General features: G+C 38.5%; 1 long non-coding RNA gene across 4 annotated transcripts; it reads left to right on the top strand.

Moving 5' to 3' along the window:
* The first annotated feature begins 2,017 nt into the window (after positions 1-2,017).
* LOC310883642 lies at positions 2,018-17,402 on the top strand. 4 transcript variants are annotated; one of them, XR_014573625.1, is made up of 5 exons: positions 2,018-2,115; positions 3,361-3,438; positions 10,338-10,536; positions 11,494-11,643; positions 14,868-17,402. It is a non-coding gene; the product is annotated as an uncharacterized lncRNA (long non-coding RNA). The 4 variants fall into 4 exon arrangements; XR_014573626.1 differs by lacking the exon at positions 14,868-17,402 and adding an exon at positions 12,441-14,818; XR_014573627.1 differs by lacking the exon at positions 14,868-17,402 and adding an exon at positions 11,948-12,434.
* The last annotated feature ends 7,259 nt before the right edge of the window (positions 17,403-24,661 follow it).

Below are 24,661 nucleotides of genomic sequence, written 5' to 3'. Positions count from 1 at the left end.
TGAAGGGGCTCATTAGTTTCACAAATGGTGAAGAGCTGCCTGTTCCCTCTCTTATTATCTCTCCTCCATCTCCATTATGAGTGAGTGTGTGTGAAGGGGTGGGGAAGAAAAGCAAGCGCTACGTGTACAGGCTGTGAGCTGATCTGCATTGCCCTACTGGGAAATTAATGAACATCTCGGTGACTCCATCTCCAAGCTCCTCCCTCACCTCAGTGGCAAATTAGAAATAGGGAAAGCTAAGGGAAGCAAAATATTATAGATGAAACCTTTCTTTTTATCAGAGAGAGAGGGAGAGAGAGAGGGAGAGAGAGAGAGAGAGAGCTCTACAGGAAAACAGAAATAAAATGCACTATGTAGTTTATTCTTTAATTTAGATGCCTGATGGTCTGTGGATCTGGGACAGGTCATAACATGCAACAAAGCCACCCTGGGTGTGATTTACCAAAACAGAAATGAGTTTTGACCTAGAGTGACTGGAAAGCTGTGCGAATGACCCTTGGATATGTCAGAATGGCACTCAATAAGTAATTGCAAATATTTTTTTTTCTTTTACAGTTTTTGTTCAGAGCTAAGCCAGCCAAATACTCCATACTAATCCCAGCACAGAACAAATAGTAAAAGCAGTCTTTGCTGCTAGTGCTGGGAGAAAACATTCAATTAAGTTGCTGCGGTGGCTTAGTGACAGCAGCCTTTCACCTTTGGAAACCTAGCTGCTAGTTATCTGTCTTGGGTCGCTAAGGAAAATGAGTTGATGTTCTCAGGCTAAGCCCTAGGGCACATTTTGCTCAGAATCACCAGACCACAGTATAATTTGGAACTTTTGTCTGTGTGTACTTAGAAAAGGTCTAGGCCTGGATGAAAGCTGAAATTCAAGATTAGGATATGCTAAGAACCAAGTGGCTTCCCAGAAAATTAAATACTGAGATTCCCAGCACTTTAATTGTCATTAGGTTCACTAACTTGTAAAGCCAAAAGAAAACTATGGGCAAAGCAGTGAAGTGGGAATTGTGAAACATTCCTAGCTGCTGGGAACAAAAGACAGCATTCGTGAATGGAAGGAAAAGCTTTATTACATAGACATGGATTTTGGGCAGTCAGAGAAACAGAGCCTGACTGCCCTCGGTGCCATAGTACTGAAGCTTGCAGTGCCTGAGCTGGTTTCAGTATCTCCACATCTGTCAGTGGGATGGATGTGGTTGTGCCCTAACCATCCCACCATTCCTGTCTGAGTGGAAGGAAGAGCCAGGAGAAACACTGGGAGGGAAGGAGACCTCTTGACTGGGTGGGTCAGGAATGGCCATCCTGCACACTCACCTCAGCTCACTCCTCTCCCGCATTAAGAGTGGGGACAGAGGGACAGTGAGGTTGGCACATCCAGCCCACCTGCTCCTCCACAGCCACTGCCTGCAGGGAGAAGTTAGGGCAGCACTGCTACAATCACCCAGTTTTGGTTTGAGGGCAACTGTATAGGACCAATCCCCAGAATCAGCAGAACCCTGGAATGAGTCTTTTCTTTAAAATGACCTCATTGAGAGGCATCACGGACTTTTCGAATCAGCAGAACCCTGGAATGAGTCTTTTCTTTAAAATGACCTCATTGAGAGGCATCACGGACTTCCCAAGTTTAAAGCTACACCTAGGGCAAAGGAAAAGAACCAAGTACTATAGCAAGGAAACCATGCTCAAAGAGCAGGAATCCAGAGCTGCTGAGTGAGGCCAAGCAAGCCACAAGCTGGAGAGCAAATATCCCCCCTAGTTCCTGGGGGACTTCTTTCCTGCACACTCAGCATTTACCCCAGCAGCTCTCAGTGCTTTCCTGGTGTGCACGTGCACAAACCCTGTGGGTCTCTGCACAAGACTTATCTTTTTGCCACCTTGCAGACTTGGCTTTCTGCCTGTCACAGACCAGGCCTCACAAAGCTCTCCCACCTGTGCTGCAGCTGGCCCCCAACACCCCACACCTGCCTGCAACTTCATCAGGTGTTACTTATAAAAGAAGGGAAGGAGGTTATAAATCTCCTTTTCTTAGTCAAGACTGTACCTAATTCAAGCAGCAGCAGTTGTATCTGTACCAGCCAGAAGACTTCATCTCATTTATGTTCAGCTTCACTTGTGGTAAGTGCTGACGCTTGGCTGGGTGATGGGACTTGCTTGTCCTTTTTGTCTTGAGCACAACAGAAGCAGAGTGAGCCCTTGCTGTGGCAAAAGCAGGAGACTGCTGTCCCAAACCTTGGTTAGCAGAGGAAGGCAGATACCTCTCAGGGTGCTTGAGCATACCCTCAACCCTCTGCTGCCTCCCCATGTCCTGCACTGTGCTGGCTATGGTGAAGAGCAGACAGCAGGAGCATGGCTTGAGCACGCCTCCTGCTCGGGAGGTGTTGCACTCCAGTGCTGTTAGTATGGGTACCACCATCCTCCAAGTACTTTTTCCCTGTGTTTTTTTTTGCACTTTAACATCCCCTTTTGGGAGAAGGGGTGATGAAAGTAGTTATAGTATAGAATTGTGGAGTTTTATGGATGATAAAGGCTGTGGTGGACTTTGGTTGGGAAGCAGTCTAGAGTCATATTTGTCTGTGGTGAACTGGGGACCAGGGGTCCTCCCATTCATCCTGGGTCCTGTTCCATGCTTGTTCATCATTTGGACGGCTTGTGTTATCATTTCCAAGGCTTATTAACAAGATGGAGAAGTAGAGGGTAGAAGGCTGTTCAAACAGAAGGACTGCTCTTCTTGTCTCAATTTACTTGCGGTTTAAATTAGCAAGTTTTCCTCACCATAGAAAGTCCATCAGAAGTCTTATTTATTTATTTTGTTATTTGGTGATAGAAGAAAAATCAGTTTATACGTCTGTATTACAGCATGTAGATATAAGCCAGAAAGCAATGTGTAATGATTCTATGAATGTTTTTTTTTTGTGACTTAGATGCCCAAATCTTAGTAACTTTTTTTTTTTTCCAGTGGGATTTCCCTTCTTGTACAGAGCTCTTTCTCCATCTTATACACTACTTTCACTGAAGTTAGAATCTACTGGGACCTTCACTCTTAAGGCTCAATTTCAGTTTTCTGCTGAAGATCAGGATCAGGCACGAATGTTTGCCAGCCATTGCAATGGCTGAATTTACTCTTTCTTCTGTCTGAGTGGAAGGCATAGGGAAAACATGGGCTGTTAATGCAATATATCTCTAAGCAACTGTAGGAGCTATGCCTTGCTAGCTACCTATACAACACCCCACTTCCAAATGATCTGGTTATGGCATACGGTGATTTCTGCAAAGGAAGCAATTTGGCAGGAACCAGCCCTGCGGGAAGGAGGGAACTCAACTGGAGCATCCTTATCATCTTCTGTTATGTTTTGACCACAGGTTGTCAGCAAATAGCCTTTGGAGTTTAATTACATGATCAAGATTGCTGAGGAGCATGGAAGATGAAAGAACGAATAGGTAATGGAAAGCAATTTTTCCACACCTTTACTCTGGGGCAGCCATAATTAAAGTTAAAGTGCTGCTGCTTTGCTGGAAACTGAGTTAGGGGAGTGAATTGTAATTGCAAACACTGTTTGCTCAGTCACTCTTGGCAACAGCGTCGTGTTAACTCAGTCTTTGTGTCTCCTGTGAATCCTCCAGATTGACGAAAACATCTTTTCTTATCCAATTTGTTATCACTGACTTCAGAAAGTCATTAAAGAATATCAGCAGAGCAGATTGGAATCTGGATTAAGAAATCAATTATTGCCAGGAAGTACCTTTATAGACACTAATTAGGCCTTGACTGACATTTATGGTATTCCTTTAATGGTACATATGGTCAGTTTTTAAAGGTACAGGGCAGCTATCAGTGCTGTAAGTAACACCCATCCTTTTTTCCAGCTGGCCACATGCCAGCTCATGCTAGATCAGACACATGCTGCAAAATCTACAAAAGAGTGAATTTTCATACAAGTAAAAATAAAGTCATTGACCTGTTCATTTAGCCAGAAATTAAATGTCACCCCTGGCACCAGATAGCTGGTGTTGGTCACATTTAGCAGGATGGCTCCTGCCTTTCACGGCTGTTCTGCAGATTGCCAGTGGCAGATAGATTAGGCCTTCACAAGAAGGGCCTAATAGATATACGACAGGCGTATATAGGTCTAGACATCTGTGCAAGAAAGAAAGGCCATGGATAAGTAATCTTACCCTGTGAAAATTGGAAGCACTATAGAGATCTATAATAGAAACAGCCCAGACAAGTATAATTTAATAGGGAAAACGCAGAGACGGGGCAGTCAGGGGACCATGCCAAAGGCAACGTGGGAGCATGCCTTATTTCTGCTTTCACTGTGGCTGTTTGCAAAACTGTCAGCATGATTCTCCATATGGATGAGCATTGAATTGCTTTGCTTTCCCTAGCCTCAGCTGGAAGAGTTATCCATCTCTACATTAAACTGAGTCCAATTCCTAACCTCTTCTCTTTCAAATCCTACTGAGGTAAATATCTCCAGGTATTTTAGTATTTTATGATCCCTTCATGCTCTTAAAATACAGCCAGTGCTATTAGCTTGTAACTGCCCATTCTGTAAGTAAAAACTGTTTGAAGACAACCTCCCTCTCCACCCTGTCAAAACAAAAAAACAACAAATGTACCAAAATTTTGAAATAATCATGCATGGTAAGAACCTGGCTGGACCATACAGTACAGAAAAGAATTAGTTGAGACTTCTGTCAGGGTAGATGTAATCAGTACAATTTGCATAAGAGCTAACAAACTTCATCTTTAGTTTATTTATGTGGCTAGCAAGCTGCAGTGACCTATCATAAATATTTAGGTGAGTTGTGTAAAGATGAAAATTTTAAAGGACAAGTCTATATTCTACAGTTCTTCAGGACTCAAATGTTTTAGTTACATTGGTGCTAGATGACTGTAAAATTGAATAAATCATAAGTCTCAGTCTAGATTTAATATCAAATTTGGTACCTGTAAATAATCCTAAAAGATAATCTCATACATTTTATTTGAAATATTTTCTAACACTGATGCTGCAAATCCTCATATATGAAACTTATACAAGTACTTCAGAAAATGAAACTCCAATACAAAGTCATCTTCTGGGAGTAGTTTAGGAGACTGAAGTTTGGGTCTATCTCTTGATAATATATGGACATGAAGTTTAGCTGTCTGAAGGTAGACATTTAATGTAAATGTTAAATTAAGAGAAAAGGACATGTCAGTACTGTGAAATTCTGGTGAAATTAATAGCTGGCCTGTGAATAGTTTCATGTATGCAGTGGCTCCTGTTAACCTATGTGATGAGTACTGCTAAATGAAGGATTGAAACATAACTGTGCTGCCTTCATGCAATAGAAATAAAAAAAAAAAGATACTAGCTTTCTTAAAAACAAAAGCGGAGTATTAATGGAGTCAGTTAGACATGTAAGACTGAACTCAGTTGACTATTAAGATAATGATTATTTTTACAGCATAATTTTCTATATTCTAAATAGGACTTCTAATTCTATGTAGAGTAGGGAGTACAGCATGTCATTTTTATAAAGTGAAGTAGAAATAGTTCCTGTGGGATTTTTTCTTCAGAATCTTGAACAATGCTCACTGGTGTTTTGCAATGATCTACCTGGTACAGGTTTATAATCTCTCCTGTGTTATATCTGCATTACCCTAGTGTAGGCCTTTTTTTGTTGTTGTTGTTTTTGTTTTTCCCCTTGCTTTATCCTGCTTAATCTGGAGTGGGCATGCTACTTGTCCACAGGAAAGTCAAAGGGTCAATCATACCTTCACAGCACTGATGTGTATTTCATCCTTCCATGGATTTTAGTCTGGAGAGGCTCTTCAGGTCTCTATCTCCAGTCAGTTATTTGCAGCTTTATGTAAGTAAAATATACTACAATACAAATAAATTTCCTTCCTTAATCTGAAGTATAAACTATGGTCAAGTAATGAATCAAAAGCAATTATCCCCCTAATATGTCTAATCTGAATATATCTTGGTGTGTGTTATAAAGTATTTCTCTGCAAAACCACAAGCAACAATGAAAGATGCAGGACCATTCCTCCTCAAGAAAACCAGCATCTTGTCCTCAGGATAAAATCTGAATTTGGTGCCTACCTTTAGCTGTATGATACTGAGACTTGCAATGCACTGATAGAGTGGGAAGATAGCTCAGAAATGCTCTGCAAAATCCAGAGTTCAAATTCACATAGATATACATTTATCTTTGCATAACAAAGCATTGTGCAGTCCAAAAGAAAGTCACAGTCTGTAGCTCCACCTCAGAACAGTAGCAAAAGCTGCAAGTGACAGAGTTGCAAGACAAGAAATTAATGCAGAGAGATTTATTTATCAGAATCTAATGATCTCATTGAATATGAGCTATGTAGATCAAGAGCAAGTCAAAGATTCTGAAAAAACGGGGATTGAATTTGGATAGTTTCTCTTCTGCACAGCACTCAAAATATTTTGTCTCATCTTGCAGACTGCTTGCTCATTAGATGACACGTATTCTCTTGGCACCACTTGGACTATTTCAAGTAAGCCAGCAGAAAACATCATAATTAGTACTTTGAGTAGCCTTGTCTCAAACCATAAGAAATTTCTATGGTAGGTGTGATGAGAGAGGAGCAAGGCATCAGAGGGGGATGTTGCAGCTATAATTACTGTTACAACTGTAGCTGTAGCAAGGGCTTTTACAGCTATAATTAAATGGTTGTGGCCAAGCACAGGTCAAGAAGCTGGAGGATTCTGCTCAGGATGCAAAACTGTAAACTAGCCTGCTGAAATGAATTTGGACTATTTTCCATCTCACTGGAAGAAGTGAGCATAGGGAGTAGCTGCAGCCTCCTGAACTCTGATAAGATCAAGTTCTCTGAAAAGCAGGAATGCTTTGCATGTGTGCAGTTTCCGGGCTCCCCTACAACTTGTGCAGGTAAATGTTTTCAAGAGGAACTAACAGATAGGAGCATGTGCAAAGAAGTGTAGTATTTCCATTGCCTCCATAAGTAGTTGGAAACAGCAGGTACAGAAGCTTCTGGCACATGGTTTCTGTAGTTTACAATGGAAACCCTTATTTATTTTGTGGGTTTATTAGAATGTGCCATTAGTCTGTGTTTAGGCTGGAGAGCTGAATGATAATTGGTCCTTCAAAAAAAAAAATTTCTCGGGTTGGGGGGGGTGGGGGCATAAAAAGGTGTCTTTAACTCAGTAAGTATACAGCGTGGGCTGAAGCAGTGAACCACAATTTCTGGAAGCATGGGAGTGTTCCTGGATGTACTGTGTGCCTCTAAAGAATACATTAGAGCTGCACTCTACAAAAGGGGGCACCTCCTGAGATAGCGGCCCTGTTAATTACACTGCCGGTTTCTATTGCCTTCATTCCACTGGCGTATGAAGAAGCATTGACAGATGGGCAAGCACAAAAGCTGTGCAAAGTCAGCAATGCTTGGGGTTCTTGCAAGTGTGATAATGACCTCAAGATGATCCGATTTTTGTAAAAGAGAGGCTTGTTCTGCAATTGTCATCACCGTAGTCTCACATCAGAAAAGGCTTGCTTTTTGTATTTATATATCTTCACTTCCTCTCTTGTTTTTTGCCAGCCACATTTCCCATACTTCTAAACACCACAAATTACAAAACCGAACATTAATTCCCTGTGTGTCTGACAATCAGAGTAGGAAGAGCTGTGAACAAGTTCTGGCTGAAAATACTCTGAACTGGGGGGATCTGATTCAAGTTTTTTCATCTGTAAAACCATTGCCCATCATGGATTTTTTTTAAATGAATGGTGATCTGCAGGTGGAAAACAGAAATAAATTTAAGAGGAAAGTAATGTTTTGATTGTAGTTGGACACTTTATATTCTAATACAAATGTATTTTGTATGTTCAGAATGCATTAAAAAGAAAACCACTGTCCCTTTCCCAAGTAAACTCATAGTATATCTGAATCAGCGTAGAATGCATTTAAGAACACTAACTCATGCTCTTAAGGTTTCATTTTGTCTGAAGTTAGAAATTACTACCACGAACTACTCTTAATTTGTATTTTCGTGTCAATTCTGTGTGGAAACAATCAAACTTTGTACAAACATATGAATCAAAAAAGTAGTTTGTACACCATTATTCAGTTACTCAATGAACAACCATTTCAAAATCTGCTCTAAATTTTGATTGTCTTACACATAGCAGTTAGGATGAACACAAGTGAGATATTTGCTAAGTGTAAGGAGTCATCTATGGTTTGACTGAAGTGTAGTAGGACAAGCAGCTGGCTTGAGGTCATACAATTCCTCATCACGTACTGTATTGCAGGTGAAGTTCCTTTTCTTTACTCTAGTCTCACTACATCAGCCTGTTAAGTCTTGCCTTGCTAGGGCCCACATTAATTTCATGCTGTTGTTGGCGTACATCACTTTCTAACTTGATACCTGCAATTGCTTGATGGCTGTATGAAGGCTGTAAATCTTTGCCTGAAACAGAACAACTCTTAGAACTTTTAGGTCTTAAGCTTCTGTCATCATAACTTAAGGGTGCTGGACAGTGTTCAGAACATGACATACGCATGTCAATACTTGACTAGATAAAGTTGAAAAATAAAATAAAATGATATACATGTGTTTCAAAGCAATGACTTGCAGTTGCTACCATATATTCATAAATTACCTTTGATGAATACTGAAGCCTTATTTCTCCATGTCTTACAGTTGGTGTGGGCACTGATTTATTTTTTTGCAAAGAGAGCTCAGCACCCTTGTAGTCTTCTCCAGCAATGGTTTTCACTGTATTGTCCTCACTGGAGTCATTGGAGCAGTGGAGATCTGGGATCTCCCCAGCTCTGTCCAAAGCTTTCAATTCCACTTGCTCACGCCACCCTGTCAGGATTGTTGTGTTGTATGTTGTGCTCATTAGGGGAAAAGTCTAACACCTTTCATGGTAAAGCATGTGGGCTTTGGCTGCTCTCACTGGCATTAGGGTTATGCTGTCATTTGTACGGAAGTTGGAAACAGTATTTAGTAGCAAGAGCTTCCAAAAATCATTAAAATTTAATTTGCTTGTGGGGAGGGAGGCATAAAGCACAGGAGATTATGTTCAGTTTATGAGCCTTGACCTTTCCTGCTTATCCATTTCTCTAGTTTAATTTTTGTTCATGAAGTACACATTTCATATGGCTCTGGTTATTATTACGTACTTCTTACTTTATTAATATTACTTGAATGTATATGGGAGGCTATCATTTCCTTTATTGCTGAGGGAGACAGCATCCTGTATCAGTCAGGAAGTACGTGGGGGTAACAGCTAAATGTTCTCTGTACTGAGCCTACGGTCAGCATCAGAAAAGGGAACTAAACAGACTTTCTGCACCTTCGGATGTGTTACTCCTGTCAGTGCTGAGGACGTGAAGCTTTCTAATAGCAAAGGCATGCCTGATTCCTCCCCAAACCCTGCTGACTTTCCAGCCACCTGAGTGGATGTTCAGCTGCTGTTTGCAGCTGAATGATGTTTCCCTTTTCCCAATGCTTTCTTAGCTGCTGGGTAATGATCATCATGAGTCTTTTTTTATTATCGCAGCTTCACAGTAATATTATTCTTCACAGTCCCCCACATGGCTGTTTTGTTTCCAACCACTCTTTCCCTTTGGACTTTGAACACTTCTTAATCTAAGATGGGGACAGAGGGAAGACAACTAAGTATAAAACCCATGGACAATGCCAAAAAAAAAAAGAAATGTCTGGCTAATAGCCAGATCCCTGAAATGGATAGAAATGTGCCCTTATATGTTCACACACCTAGTTTCTGTCAAAATCTTCCTGACCTGCCCCAAACAGCTACAGCCAAGCAAACAAGCTACCTGATTAAAGAGTTTTTCCTCATGCGGTCTTTGCATCTGTACCCACAGTGAAATCTCCAAAGATCAGGAAGGGCCAGAGAGGTTAAGACCAATCAGTTGGTCTAAAATGCAGCTGGTAAAATGTTAAACCCATCCTGGTGCTAAATAATACAAAGAGTGACACAACTGCTCTCTTCTACAGACAGCTCTTTGTGCATAGTATGTGTGCATATGTGTGAGGGAATGTTTCATTTAACTAGGAAGGTAAAGGGGAAGGCTATCAGAAGTAGCAGTACTTGCAATAACATCTGTTCTTTGGACAACAGTCTCCTATCCACCCTTCTAGCTTTCCTCAGCAAATTAATGAAGGGAAAAAAAGGTGAAAGGAACTCAGTAAATAAGTCTGAAATCAACTGTCACAGTGCCTTGTGGAGCTGGAGGCAGGAGAGTAAGGCCTCCTTTCATAGATATTTGATTTACACCAGGCATTCTTTATTTTAAGTAACTTCTCTCTGTATCTTGACAGGTGGGTTGGCTGCACAGCAGTCATCAACATAAAACCCTTCAGTGCGGGAACTGCGCTTGAGTGTGAGTTGGCAAACTACATCTCTGCATATAGATCTGTGCCTGTTTTTGACTGTCTTCATTTGCAACAGAACGCATAATGCTATTTACATGAGTGGCACCTATGGAGGAGCAGATATTTGGAGTTACAACAGAACAATGTATGTAATACCTCCTTCTGTGTCAAAATCACAAAATATACTTTCTCAGGAACTGCAGTTATCAGGTAAAAGAAAGATTTAGCAAAAACTATCTTTAGTGAATTTCCATATGCCTGAGCTAGTCAACTACGGCAAGAATATACAGCTTAGCTTATTATGAAGGATTTTAATCAAAAATAAGTACAATAAATTAATAGTCAGGGCCCTGAAAGCTCTTCAGCCTCTTGGACCCAAATCTTTTTTTTTTAATTTCTTGATTCTTAACATTTCAGGAGTCCATCCTCAATCAAGAAAACATTTAAGTGCTTAGTAAAATGGGGTAATGCTGGTTGAATTGGGACCTGACTATAGAAAATTAAGCTGTCAGATAATATTTTAAATAGGTACAAGGAGCTTCTCAAGAGATTATAGAAAGGTTTGTAAACAGTAGGCCCTGCTTCTTTAACTTATATTAATAAATTCTGTGTTATATTACCACTGTTTTTCGTCTTCTGAACATTTTATTGACATCCAACTGCTGTGCTGAAGCTGTGAAGGTGAAGCTTGAAGCAACAGTGGCTAACCACCAGTATGACAGTAGTTACTTTTGGAAGACTCCATGGGCCTGTAAACTAGCACCTGATACCCATACATGTGTATATTACAGGTGAAATCTAGGGATGATTCCTTGTGATGTGTGGTGTTTAGTTTTTTTTTTTTTTTGGTTGAGGCTCTTGGATTAGGAACATGATCTATTCTTAAAGAAAAGCATTTACCTGTTTAAAGCATTTGGTATCACTGGATTTGATTTGAGCTACGGGAATCTATCAGAGCCACAGGACCAAAAAGGGAGTTCTCTGTACTTGTTTACTGCAGTACTGAGAAAATGCCTCTTCCCTCCACATTGAGTTCATCTGTGGTGTTGATGTCCTCTGTTAGGCATAAGCAAGTGACAATCTGTACCTTCTTAATCCCTAGGCATCTATGGCAACTGTAATCACCATTTGTGATGTAGAAATCTCTTTGCCTAAGCAAGCAGTGAAAAGGAATGCCTAGGAAATGTGCAGAATTCCCATTGCTAAAACTCTTAAGATCAGTTCAAACAAACTTCTCTGAGGAGTGTCACAGGTCAGTCTTGTTTTACACATTTCTATGACTTCTTGGAAAGAATCCATATTACCAATGCAACTGAACAAGCAGTGTCAAAACGCGTGGTTGCTGTGATTCTCAGGGTGTAAATGACCCAGATGTGTTTATTTTAAATTGTTCTTGCTACTAATCATTAACTAAAGTAGCACTGATACAAAATTGCAATGCTTCTAAATGTGAGTAAACAAAATAGAGCTAACTGAAAATTTTCTTAATATAACCTGAATTCTTACCATTGCTTTTAAAGTGCCTTCGAAGTTGTTCTTTCATTCTTCACTGCTAGTGCACTCTGCAGTCTCAGAGGCTGGGTCAATGAAGGGGCACACAGTATATCTTCAGAAGAGATCAATTGCAATCCCCCAAAGACTGTGCTGCATTACCATTACAGAAGATCACTAATCAGCAACAACTTGCTATATGGCATTGGACACATGTAACTTATCTCCCTGCATTATCCTCTTTTTTTAAAAAAAAAAAAAAATCACAAATCTCCAAACAGCTATGTGGAGGATTGAATGAGATTATGCTCTTACCCTGCTAAGCCTGGGGTAAACAGTGACGCAGACACAGAAGACTGGAATTCTTCTGCCTCTCAGAAACAAGCAGTATTTTTTCCCTGTTTTTTTCTGCTTGCTTCTCAATGGGAATGAAACAAACAATATTGATTTGGTATGTTTTAGGAAATATTTCGATTTTAAATAAAGATTGTTTTGTATGTTTTAAGTTTGAATAAATTTAAAATGCATGCAGTATCTCAAAACATCACCCTCCTTTAGACTCTTTGCAGAGGTGCTAAGGGCAGCATAAGGGAAAGCAAGTAATGAAGAAGATGAAGTCAGACATTGCTTTGGCTCTGGTGGTGTCCTGATGTCCAAACCTTTATGCCATGACCCTGGCTGGGGATGCCTGCATGGCTTTGAGTGACTGTGCGAATGAGCTGTGCATGTGAAAACGCTCCTGTAGTGCGTGAATTAACATGTTATTAACAGTGACAGCTATGTTCTGCCATTTGTAACAGCTCAGTGATACAAGGTAGTCTAAAAAATGTTGGTTGTGACCACTGCTCTCCACCATTGCATTTCCTTAATCCTGTCTTCAGGAGCACAATCTAAGCAAGGCTTCAAGACATTAAATAGATGCTTAAGGGGCAATACTTTCAGCTATAGCTAGATGTGAAGAAGTATTGTGATTTTATCTGGATTTCTCTAAGCTTCTGTGTGATGCTGAAGCAAGGAGTTCTGATAGAGTTCTCTTCCCTTCCATGAAATAAGCAAGTTTTTTTCTATTTATTTACGTGAACTCTGTTAATCACAATTCCCTCCTGTTTTGTTCTACTTCGTGTGGTGTTTATATGAGCCTTTGAAAAGTTGACTTGCTTTCTCTGTTATAGTAGGCATTAGACTTGAATTATTTTTGAACATAGTAACTAAACAACGTCAGCAGCCAGAGCTTCTCAAACTCAGCTTCATACTTTTGAGGTAGGAAAGTAATAGGTTACCAGAAATGTTGCCAAAACAGAAGACAGGAGAGTTTAAATAGCTGATATTTGGTATGGAAATATATTTAAGTGTTAGTTTACCTGTTTTCAAATTTTTTTATATTAACATTAGAAAGATAATGTTTCAGATGGCTGGGTACTTTACCTGTTGTGTACTGATTGAATTGTTTTAGTTATTAGATGCCTTGTTTGTGTTTTGCTACTTAAATGCTAAATATATTTACACTTGTCAATTTATTTTTTAAACAAGAGTACAGAAAAGGGAGAGGGGTACAAAATCCATTGGCTTCTCAACATCACTTGATTTAAAATACAAACTTGATTAGTCAGAGGATTTGTTGCAGTTACAGGGATAACTGCACTTCCAGCTCACCCTGGTACCCTCCAGAATAAATAACCACAGGCATTCATCACCTCCCAGCTGAATCACACTGTTCCCACCAGTCTCCTGTGATTCATCACAGCTGCCTCAGCAGCACTAAGTCAGCTTTGTTGTCTCTAGCTTATTCCCCCTGGAAACAATATTCATAATAACTAAATATTAAATCACCTTCTTAAAGCAAGACTTTTATTTAGAACCAAACCATAAAGAAGCAGATGCACTTCAAAACAGGGAATGGTCTTTATGCCTGCTTTTCTCCATAGTTTTCCACTTGGTGATTTTCTATCATTTCTTTTCCATGTGGTTTACAGTGTTGGTCAAACTGTCTGTGTGAACTGCTGTCGGTGTCTTACCAGGTACCTGGAGACCCCTTGAAGTTTAACACAGGTCCTATTCTGTTCCCTTATCTCTCCTACTTCCTTTGAGAAGACTTTTAAATAACATAGGGATCCCTTTCATCCCTTAGCTGCTGCTAGTACAGCAAAATGAGGAAACTGGAAACAAGTTGCAGGAATGACAGCTGGCTGGAAACAACACTGGATGCAAGATATATTATGTTAACAGTTCTTTCTTTTGTCTTTCAAGTGTGTACCAAGATGCTCTGATTTGAGGAGCCGTTGCACGTATTGCTGCTTGCACTTTCAGCGACCCCATTAGGATTAAACAGTATGAACATAGTGTGTGCTTCACAAAACTAGCCACAGCATCAGTAAATAGACCAAATATAGTATTCATAAAATGACTGTGTATCAGTACCAGAGTGAACCCAGGGCTAACTTCACTGCTTTCTAGATTAGTTTTGTTGATCAAAAGAATAAATATTTTCAGGTACAGTTTTGATTGGAAAACTTATGCTCGTATCTCTGCTTGCTGCATTTGCCAGTTATACAGTGGTTAATTGCAATGTTATATTGTCAGGAATTTAGCAGAATTGTTTGTCACTATTACAATACTTGCAGATATTAAGTAAGCAACAGTTACTAGTATGCAAAATCTGAAAGTAGTAATTTGTCATCTTACAGCAAATGTATCATAGCCTCAATACCATATGTAAAGACTGTATCATAATTTCCTCCATTTTCCCAGGTGTATGAGTGATTGTAAGACTATTTGTTTCAAAAGTTAAGGAATTTGCTAATAAAAATAAACTTTATTCATTTATTCATAGGTCAAATATGGTGCAGAAAGTGTGAGATGTTTAACCTCTATAGCAACAAGAGAAGGAAAGAAAAAGTTTCTAGTAGAAGATAGGTGTGTTTTTTTGTTGTTGTGTGTGTGGTTTACTTTTTTATTTCTACCTATTATTTTTCTCATTTATTTCAGTGAGTGAGGTACACTTGAAAGTCAACGGTTTGCTTCTCTAAGTTGAAAATTGAAGCTGGTTCACTTCCTAAATCCATTGCCCTTGAGAAAAAATGTGGGAAGTCCTATCCTGCTCAAGACTGATTTGGAAAGAAGGTTTTGTTAAGATTTCTTGAGATCCAGTTGATCTCCTTCTTGGTTTGCAGTTTGTAAGTTAAGGAATCCACATATCTCTTTTGGAGGATCAAGAAATGTTGTCTAAAGGAAGGAGCTCTTCACCTGATACAATCAGTGGTTCTCCGACACCAGCTAAAAGCAGCATGCATGTGTTCATCTGGGTCTTGTGCACACAATGCAGATCTCTCTGACTATTAACTTTGAATGTATTACTTATACCATTCAGTAGGTGATGAGCTGAAGAAAATGCTTGGTTTTTTTTCATCTTGTACAAAATTTGTTTAACCATAGGGGCAATCTTTTTTCCTAGGTTTCAGACCTCACAGTGAATACACTAAATACACACTTGGTCACATAAATTTTCACATAGCTGACAAAATACTGAAAGCTATATTATGCAGCAGAAATGCTACCGTGTCATTAAGTTGATACTATGAACTGGGTAGAAAGGTTATAACACTTCCAAGATGTTTGTAGCATCTCTTCTAATTCTTCAGTCTTCATCATCTGTCTCTCAATACAATCATTGCAATACTCTGATTTTCTTGCATTTTTCCTCATCAAAACGCAACAGTTGATTTAATAGTAGAACAAATGCCGTATGTTTGCAGAAACATACTGACCATGAGAAGTGTCACATCTAGAACTTTAGTACAGAATCCCTACTTAATTTTAGGCTAGGTAGTTTTGACTGTGAATTTCGTTTTTCATCCTGCCCTAGTAGACAGTGTTCATTGCATGTAGCCAAGTAGACTGTTCTGTGATTCCAGATGGAGATGCAGAGCTGGACTCTGTGTCCTGTTTCTTGGTTCTGTTTGACACGATTGTTGTTGAGAAATTAGTTCTAATATTTTTTATTATGTAGAGATAAGAATTTTAATTCATTATATTTCATAGCCTAACAAAATGTGAGTGGGGCAGCTATAAGTATATTAACATCCAGTAATTCACTCTTACAAATACAATCTGTTGCAATATGCCATATAGCAAAGACAGTTTTTCATCAGCTGCTGCACGGTTGTTTTGATGCCTGTTAAAATGTGAGCCTCTACTATACCTGAATTGGTCAAAACAGGACTTGTGTGCAGCACTTGGACCAATGGAAGACCCAAAGCAGATGTTACAGAGCTTCAAACCTGTTTTTATCTGAACACTGTTTCCTGTCTCTAGTTCTCATTTTCATATTTGGCAGACGGTACTATGACCTTTACTCCTATTCTTTAAAGGGATAACTTTTATAACAGCAAGGGTGATCTGGCCTCAGATGTTTAAACTTCTGAATTCCACTTGCACCATATGTGCCTATAATGGTGCATGTTGATTTAGTGCTGTGAGTTGTAATCTCACTCTCCCCACCTTCCCATCCCATAAGAGCTCAGAGAACACTTGCACTACTTAATTAAATACTTTATTACACATAGCTGGCTGTAACCAAGGTTGTTAGAGATCTACACCCTCCCCCTGCCCACCCTGATTTTATTACTAGCAAATGTTCAGAAGCTTCTACTGCAAATGTCTAGAATAATTAGTATTAACTTTAACCACTCTGGATTAAAGATGTGTACTTCACACCAATGTCTTTTCAATCAGGCATAGTTAACCCTTAGGATATGTGGACTTGTTCTAGTAGTAAGGAACTTAGCAAAATACAATCACTTTTCTAGCCTCACTACATACAGGTTCTTGTTTCCCCTAGAAAAGTTTTAGGGATCTGCAGAAATGAAAAAATCAAACCTCACTGAATTGAAGACAGACTTCATGTGAAGAGTGTGAGGGATTACCTTTTTTTTTTCCTCCCTATTTGAATTAAATATGGTCAAAGGAGGTAGTGGAACGCTCCTTACTCTATTTGAACATTTCCATACATAAAGTTCTCTGACTCTTAAAATCTTATTTTAAAACAGATAATTTTGTCTAGTTGGGAGGAAAAAAAGATGCATCATTACTCACTTCCATGTTTAACTTGCTTGAGACACAAATATTCCCTTTCTCCTGTAGTGATCAGGAAAGGTGTTACTGTTATGCTTAGCATTCACACACCTCCAAAGCATACTCTGCAGGTCCAGTTTCTGGATAATAGCTACATTCTGAGTCCTAGCCATGTCTTGTCACTATAAATTCTAAAATGCTAAATTTTTCTCCATTAATTATTCACCTTGTCAAAGGATTTTTGGATCACAGATCCCTCAACCAAGCAAACCTATGTCAGTTGTATTTAAACTCTGCTTGTCTTCCTTTGTTCTTTCACTATTTGTTGCTTATTGCCTCTTTGTTGCCTGTAATCCATTTGTGAGCTTTCTTTGTCATAGGAATGTCATTAATGTTGGCACATAGACATCAATGAGGCTATTTCCCTGAAATAAAAAAGGTTCATGAAAAGAGATGTTGTTCAATGCATAAGATGCAGCTTTGCATTGATTTCCTGCCATAAAAAGCTATTTTAAGCATTGGCTATGTTGGGCCTACTGGCTGCATCATTACATGTTGCCATTTCCCCTGAGTTCCATCAAAATGCCAGGAATGGAGGTGTGACTGTCAGCTAAATATTGCAGCTATCATTTTTAGTACTGGGAAAACTGAGCTAACAGTCTGGATGTCAGGATGACCAGAAGTTCATTGCTGCTACTCTCAGGTCTGTCATATCTTACACTGGCTCTGCTTTTATTTGGTAATACATTGTGGACTGGCAGAGCTGAGCTGGTCTCAATAGCTTCATGTAGAAGCAGCAAGACTGCTTCTCCTTTTTCCAACAAACTTCCCAGGTTCACCTTCAGGTAACATTAAGGACTGACAGTCTCAGGGCAACTTACTAGTGCTCCTTGAATATCATATCATTTAGACAAACCATCTGTCTCTGCTTTCAGCATTAAAACAGTGGGATGGTCTTCCGCAGGCTGGTATATTCTCTGCATGCAAAAACCTTCAGTGTGTTGCTATTAAAGGGGGAGTCTATTTATAAAGAAAATGTGTATGCTGGTACATAAAGGAAAGGACTAAACATAGAGAAACATCATTTATTCTCTAATTCTACATGTGGTCTCTGAAAATCAAAGCATGAAATCTTCATGGAGCTTGGAACATGTTGAAACCACAAGTTATTTTTAACCATTTCCTGTATGCCCCACTATAGAATTTTACAAGATTTCTAGAGATTTCGGGTATATGTTGGATCTCCTAGGCAGACCTAGTGAAACAAATGAGTGCATAGAGGACAAGATCTGGAGTACTGCTTGGTTCTGAAGTATTCCAACTACCTTTCTGCAGAGCTAAGGTAAACCAATAGCTAAGAGGGACCACATGGGGCTGCAGGGAAATGGGAGAGAAGTCCTTTCTGATTAAAATCTGCAGGAAGAACTGGTATTCTCGTATACTTACCTGCTTGAAAAGCTACTTTGGGCTTCTGATAAGACTTCTGATCTGTGAAAAGGTACTGTCCACGACCTGGAGTTCTTGGCTGATATTTACTTGCTGCATTAAATTAGGATGTCTGTCCACTTCCCCACAGCTCTTTTTCACATCTCTATGATAACACTAACATTTTCAAAGCACCTGTATCTCATTCACTTAGATAAACAACTAATTCATATCAAGATAAAAGTGGTTTGTTAAGCTTCATATGTAGAGAGACTTCTGCAGCCAGACATCTCAATCTCTGGGTGGCCCTTTGTGTGTGGTGGTCATTTTGAAATCTGAAGCATAACTTTGAATTATTTTTTTGTGGTATATTTCTGCTCTGGTTTGACTGGCTATTGAGCTGTTCAGGACATGAGTCTCTTTTCATTTACTCATGTAGTAGTCTGCTAGTCTAAATTTTGTTTAAATAAGAATTAATTTCTAGATTTCTGACAAAACAGGAATAGTTAACAACAGAGTAGCGGACTTCAGTTTAATAGTCACTCAGTCTCTACATAGAGCTGAGACAGCAATTCCTAATCCATAATCTGATCCAAAAAAGTATTTATACCATGAAAAGCATTTTTCAAGATATTAACACAAAAGGTTAAGAATGATTTGTGAAATGAAATATAAAGCTACGTTATTAGCAAGAATGTTCATTTTAAAACAGTAAAATCTTTGGTCAGTGCTTAAAGATCAGTTGTAGAACTTTTACTTATATCTGTATTAAACCACTAAGCAGAATTATGGCATGGGAATTCAAGTATGTTGTTGAGAAAAGAAACTACCTCTTAAAACAACAACAACAAAAAACACCTTTCTGGTAGTTATTTAAAGTAGCAACGAAGTGAGTTAAAACTTGTGAAACAAGCCCTGTGTTTGGGCAGTTAGTCCATTTCCTAAGCCACTGTTTCAGTAATTGTTATGGGAGCACAGGAGAAACATTTCTAACAACATTCAGTGCTAAAATCTTAGAAAGTAATTTGGAAAACCTGTAATAGCTTTTTTGTAACCAACATTTTAGAAAATATTTTGGTGTAAAATCTTTGAAAAGGGTAATCTTAAGAAAAACTTAATTTGATACTTAAAAGATTTAGGAATTCACAGCCTCATTTTTATCCTTAAAATGGTACAAAATAGTACCAAATCTTCAGTGCTAAACGCCTCAGAATAGCAGGGCTTACAGAAAGCCACTTTTAGCCTTCCACGGCATGAATGAACAACTTTTCTATGTTGCTCTTCAGCCGTGGTTTAACCGGTATATGACTGATGCAGTCTTCATGCTTTCTAACAAACAGCTAAAATTAAACTGTTACAGAGCAAGTCTGTCAGGGCAAAAAGGATGTAGCATGCCCTGATAAACCCATGCCCTTGTTCATCTCTCGTAATTCCAGGGGCTGATGGATTCTATTGCCAAGGGATTTGGGTATGTAAATCCCCCTGACTAAAGCTTTGCTGAATTTTATAAGAACAGAACATTGTGTTACTAAACACAATGGTTAGTGGGTCTTGTGACCTTACTCTCTGGGGATTGGATCTTTTTCAAACGTAATGAAGAAAAGCCCCACAATGCACTGTGGAGTATAAATGAGTCCCCAGAGATTCCTAAACCAATCTAGGAGTTTACAATAAAAATTTGCAAATGCAAAAGAAATTTTGACAGAGAATGAATAGATGATGACTGGATATGGATATAAAAGGAGCAGGGTTTCCTAGTGAAGTTTTCATTCATGTGGTAAAGTGCTCAAGGTGACAGTTCATGAGCTACACACTGTCTTACTAGGAGATTGCCTTGGACTTAATAGAGTAGTCAGGGCAGGTCAGGGGACTGCAATAGCTGATTGCTTAAAGGAGTTAATGCAGCAAATAAGTAAGGTCACTCAGGCATGTGGTTGGGTTGTTTCTAAAGCAAGATACAGAATGAGTGACTAATTTCTTTCAACCGCTCTTCCCCTTCATCTCATAGTCTGAGCCCCTTCACTTCTGAACAAATATTGCGGCTTCAGCGCAAATTAATCTCCCTGTGGCTGCTCAGACACTGGCTTTATGTCCTTGGTTGGGTTTCTCTTTCCCAAAGGCAACAGGTCTAAATATTATTGACTTGCAGAAACCAAACCTTGGAAGTCGAAGCTAAATCTTTATATTTGAAAACAAATGTCTTTTACTTTATAAAATCTAGATTCAATGCTCAGAGAATGTGTAATTACTCTAGGATAAAACTTCAGCTTTTCCTTATTTACATTGGAAAACACTCATTTTATAGAAAGATTAAAAATTACCTTGTTGTGTCTCGTCCCCCCCAAGGTATAGTTCTGAACTGGGGAAGTTGGGAGGTTGGCAGAGCAACTGAGGTCTTTAACAGGAGAAGAAAAAGTCCTAGTGAAAGACAGAAGGTGGTGCAGCTGAAGAATCTATTTTCAGATGATTTCAACTCCCTGTGTATGAGAAGCATCTACTCCTATTACTCCTATGCCAGTCCTTACAGACAAGGATTTCAAAAGGCTTGAAAACAGCACTTCTTCCCCCACAGCCTAGGCCAGAAGAGGTATGGAGCTAAGCTCCTTTCTGCCCCAGTAATGACTCTGAGTCCAGTACTGGGTGTACTTTCAAATAGCATAATTTTGCATAAAAAGCATGTATTTCCTACAGAAGTGTTGCATGTTCTAAAATATTTTTTTCCAAAATAAAGTATTTGCAATTTATTTATCCTTTTCTGCTCTTAAAACTCCATCATCAACTTAGGTATAAGTGGAAGAAGAAAGAACTAGAAGGTTTTCTCCAAAATAAGCATGCATAAGAGGAACAAAGATATATTTGCAATTGTTTGTGTAAAGATTGTTGAAAGGAATGGTCCAGATTTTTCATAAAGAGATAATAAAAAACCTTCAGAAAAAACTTTTGTTCATTTATTTTTTCTTTGAAAGTTTTGTCATTCATAAAGCTGTGTAAGAATATTTTTTTGGTATTTGATACTTATTCACTCAAAAGAGTTTTTTTGGATAGGACCAGAGGGTCCTATCCAAAAAGCAGTTTATTTTTTAGAACAATAAAACAAGCCTTAACAAGTGGCATGAAGGGAGGAGAGGAGAAATAAATAAAGCGGACTTCTGCCAGAAACAAGCTTCTAATTATTATTATTTTTTTTTAATAGGAGGAGAATTTTATTCAGTTTTATGCAAACAACAGACTTACGCAGAATCAGTATGTATGCTATTTATAGTAGTTCCTTACATTTTCACTTTCCAGTTACCTGGTAGTGAGTCTTATTGTTCTGCATGTTAGATACTACTTTGATGAGTAGTTGTTTAACAGTGAGGAAGGGGAGTAACTTCTAGATGTTCATGCTTGCACTTAATCTTGTTAAGTTGTGCATATGAAAAAGACTGTGCATCTTCATATGGGATTGCCAAAGAAGCTGAAGAGAGATGTTGAATTTCTAGGGACATTCAGCTCAGTGTGTCTCCTCAGCCCTTTTTCTGAAGTCTCCAGCTAAATGCAGAGAATTGATTTGCCTTTTATTTTTATCCCATTTTATAGCACTGTTTGGTGAAGAGACATTAGTATTTATCATGACAGGTTCAGTCATCAAAGTAAATATCTGCTGTCTGCCTCATTCTGGTTTTGACTTACTTGATTTATGATGTTGTAGAAACACTAATATTAGCATTTTAAAGATTAAAACAATGTTTAGACTAGAGTAGACAGTAATCACTATTTGAAAAGGTTGAGTACTGTGATTTATATGATTCATTGAGAACAAAGATTTATCTTTAATACTTTTATCCAGTTCCCATGTCTTATTAATGGACAAAATTAAGTTGAAGGCATTAGCATATGATTGGCAATACAAAGAAATGAAATATACTATGTTAAGTGGTTCTGAATGAATGTATTACAGAGAGAAATGTTAGTTTTTACAGCATCTCTTGAATTTTCTTCATAATCCACTGTTTAGTAAATGTAAGCCACTGCCCTAGTCTTTTTTTTTTTTTTTTTAAACTCTTACATATGGAGTGATATGAAAATATCCACACAAAAGTAATTTAGTTCATGAACAAAAACCGCCAGGGGGCACATTGCTTTGTAGCTCTGATGAGCCTGATCTCCAAACTGTCCTCCGGTGATGGAACTTTGCTGGAGCTCTTTCCTGAATCAGGTCCTGAGATAAATGTTGTCCTCAACTTTGCTATTCTGATTCTCCTTGTTAGATTTACATGAGTACAAGCTGAAGGGGAAAAACTGAGTTATAATTTCAGGATTTGGCCTATGCTTTGGACATCTTGGCAGTGCAGAAATGTGCAGCTTTCTCAGAGCAAAGGCAGTAGGTATGATAAACCTATAGCACACTCTCTGTCTTTCCTTTTTTTTTGAAGTGAATTTAATATTCATGAACAGTGCCAGATTAACAGAAAAATATCTTCCCCCTACCCACATTATGCAAAAGTCCTGCATAATTTAATACAGAATAAACAGATATGGCTATATATAAATTTATCAAAAAACAACAGTAATGTTGTTTTAATAGTAGTGAGTAATTTTTCTATAGGTTTTATGAATCAACCTGTATAATTCAGTAGTTCTAACTGCCTGTATGAAGGTTATTAATAATTTAGTTCAGTGAAACTTTTTGTGAGAGGTTCCACATCTAATCCAGGCAGTATTTATAGAAGTAAATAATAAATTATTCCTTGTAGTAACTGTAGTAACCAGTCAGTAGTTGGTACCTCTCTGAATTGGATGTCATGTGTCAGCCACTGTCAGTTGTGGTGATGCCCTTTGGGGAGACAAAAAATTTGGCCAGATTCTTTCAGTTGTTCAGAACCTGAATACATTCAAATAGATTAATGATTAAATCCAGATTGATTCCCACAGTAGTGAACTTCCAGGCTAGTGATTTTATGAATAGTGATTGAGGTCTTAAGTAGATTAATTAAATTCTATCAGGAGGAAATATATTTCAGTCATTTTTTTGTAACATCCTTAACTTTACCTTTTTGTTTCCATTGCTGTTGTTTAAAATTAAGGTTTTGTGAAAAGCTTCTCTGTAGTGTGAAGGGCTTCATCTTCACCTGCTAACCCCAACCTTTTGTATGTTAGTTATGTGCACGTGTTGAAACAGTTATTTCTACCATTAATTATCTTGATCATGATAGTGTCTAAAGAGCCTGGTTGGGATTGAGCCCTTGCTGTGGCAAATGCATACAAGGTCTCTATCCTTGCCCTGAAGATAATAGCTCTAATATTTTTTTTTTATTTCAGATGTTATCAGTGCATTATCTGAACAAATGTTTATTTCTCAGCACCACTGTGAAGCAGTGGAATATAATCCCCAATTCAGAGATAAGGAACTGAAAGATTATGATTTGTCCAAGGTCACATAAAAATTCTGCGGCAGAGTTAAGAGGCCAAAATTTCTGATCCTGACTCTTTGTGTTACACACAGTACCACTGTTTCTTTCTGGTTTCAATTAGAAATAGATTATCTCATGTTGGCTCTGAATTAGGAAACCATTGAAGCAGTTATTGCAGACCAGTGCATAACATGACCTGGGTATTTGTCCATTATAATTAGCTACTAATTTCTACTTTTCATGGATGTCTGAATCCTTTTCTTTGTCTTGACAGCTACCTTCCACCACGTCATTACCTGGCTTCAATTAGCGTAACTCCATCCACCTCAGGATCTTCCCCTGGAGTTTCTCATTTCTTAGCAGTCGTAAGCACACTCAAGGTTACCAAACCCACTTAAGGAATGAGTTCTTGGGACTTAAAGTTAAGTCATCTTTATACTGGTGAGGCTTCCCTAAGCCAATGGATTCCCATTACCGTGAAATCAGTGTATTGAATCAGACTCAGTGTGCCCAGCAATCCTTGGTGCTCTTGGGGGACACATCCTTTGTCCTTTTCACATCTGGCTAACCACCCTGAGTCATGACTTACCATGCCTGTTATGTTTCGTCTTTGTTATATCTTAGTATGTGAGCCAGATACTGATCTGACAATGTTGGAAGAATTTAGCATAGCTAATTTACTCAAGATTCTTTGATTTTTATTTTTATTTTTTTGGCTAAGAAATGTCTATTTTTTTATTAGATATAGTGCAGGTCTCCTTTTTTTAATTGAACTGCAATTATGTGTTTTCCTTGTGACTTAAGTACACCAACAAAATTAAAATCCATGTAGCACTTCTGACACTACCTTTCAGCTGAGTTTATCAGGAAGTAGTAAGACTCCATGAGCAC

This window comes from Anser anser, assembly GCF_964211835.1.
Source record: "Anser anser genome assembly, chromosome: 1".
NCBI lineage: Eukaryota > Metazoa > Chordata > Aves > Anseriformes > Anatidae > Anser > Anser anser.
Note: the sequence above shows the minus strand (reverse complement) of the source record. Positions and strands in the feature narration are given on the sequence as shown.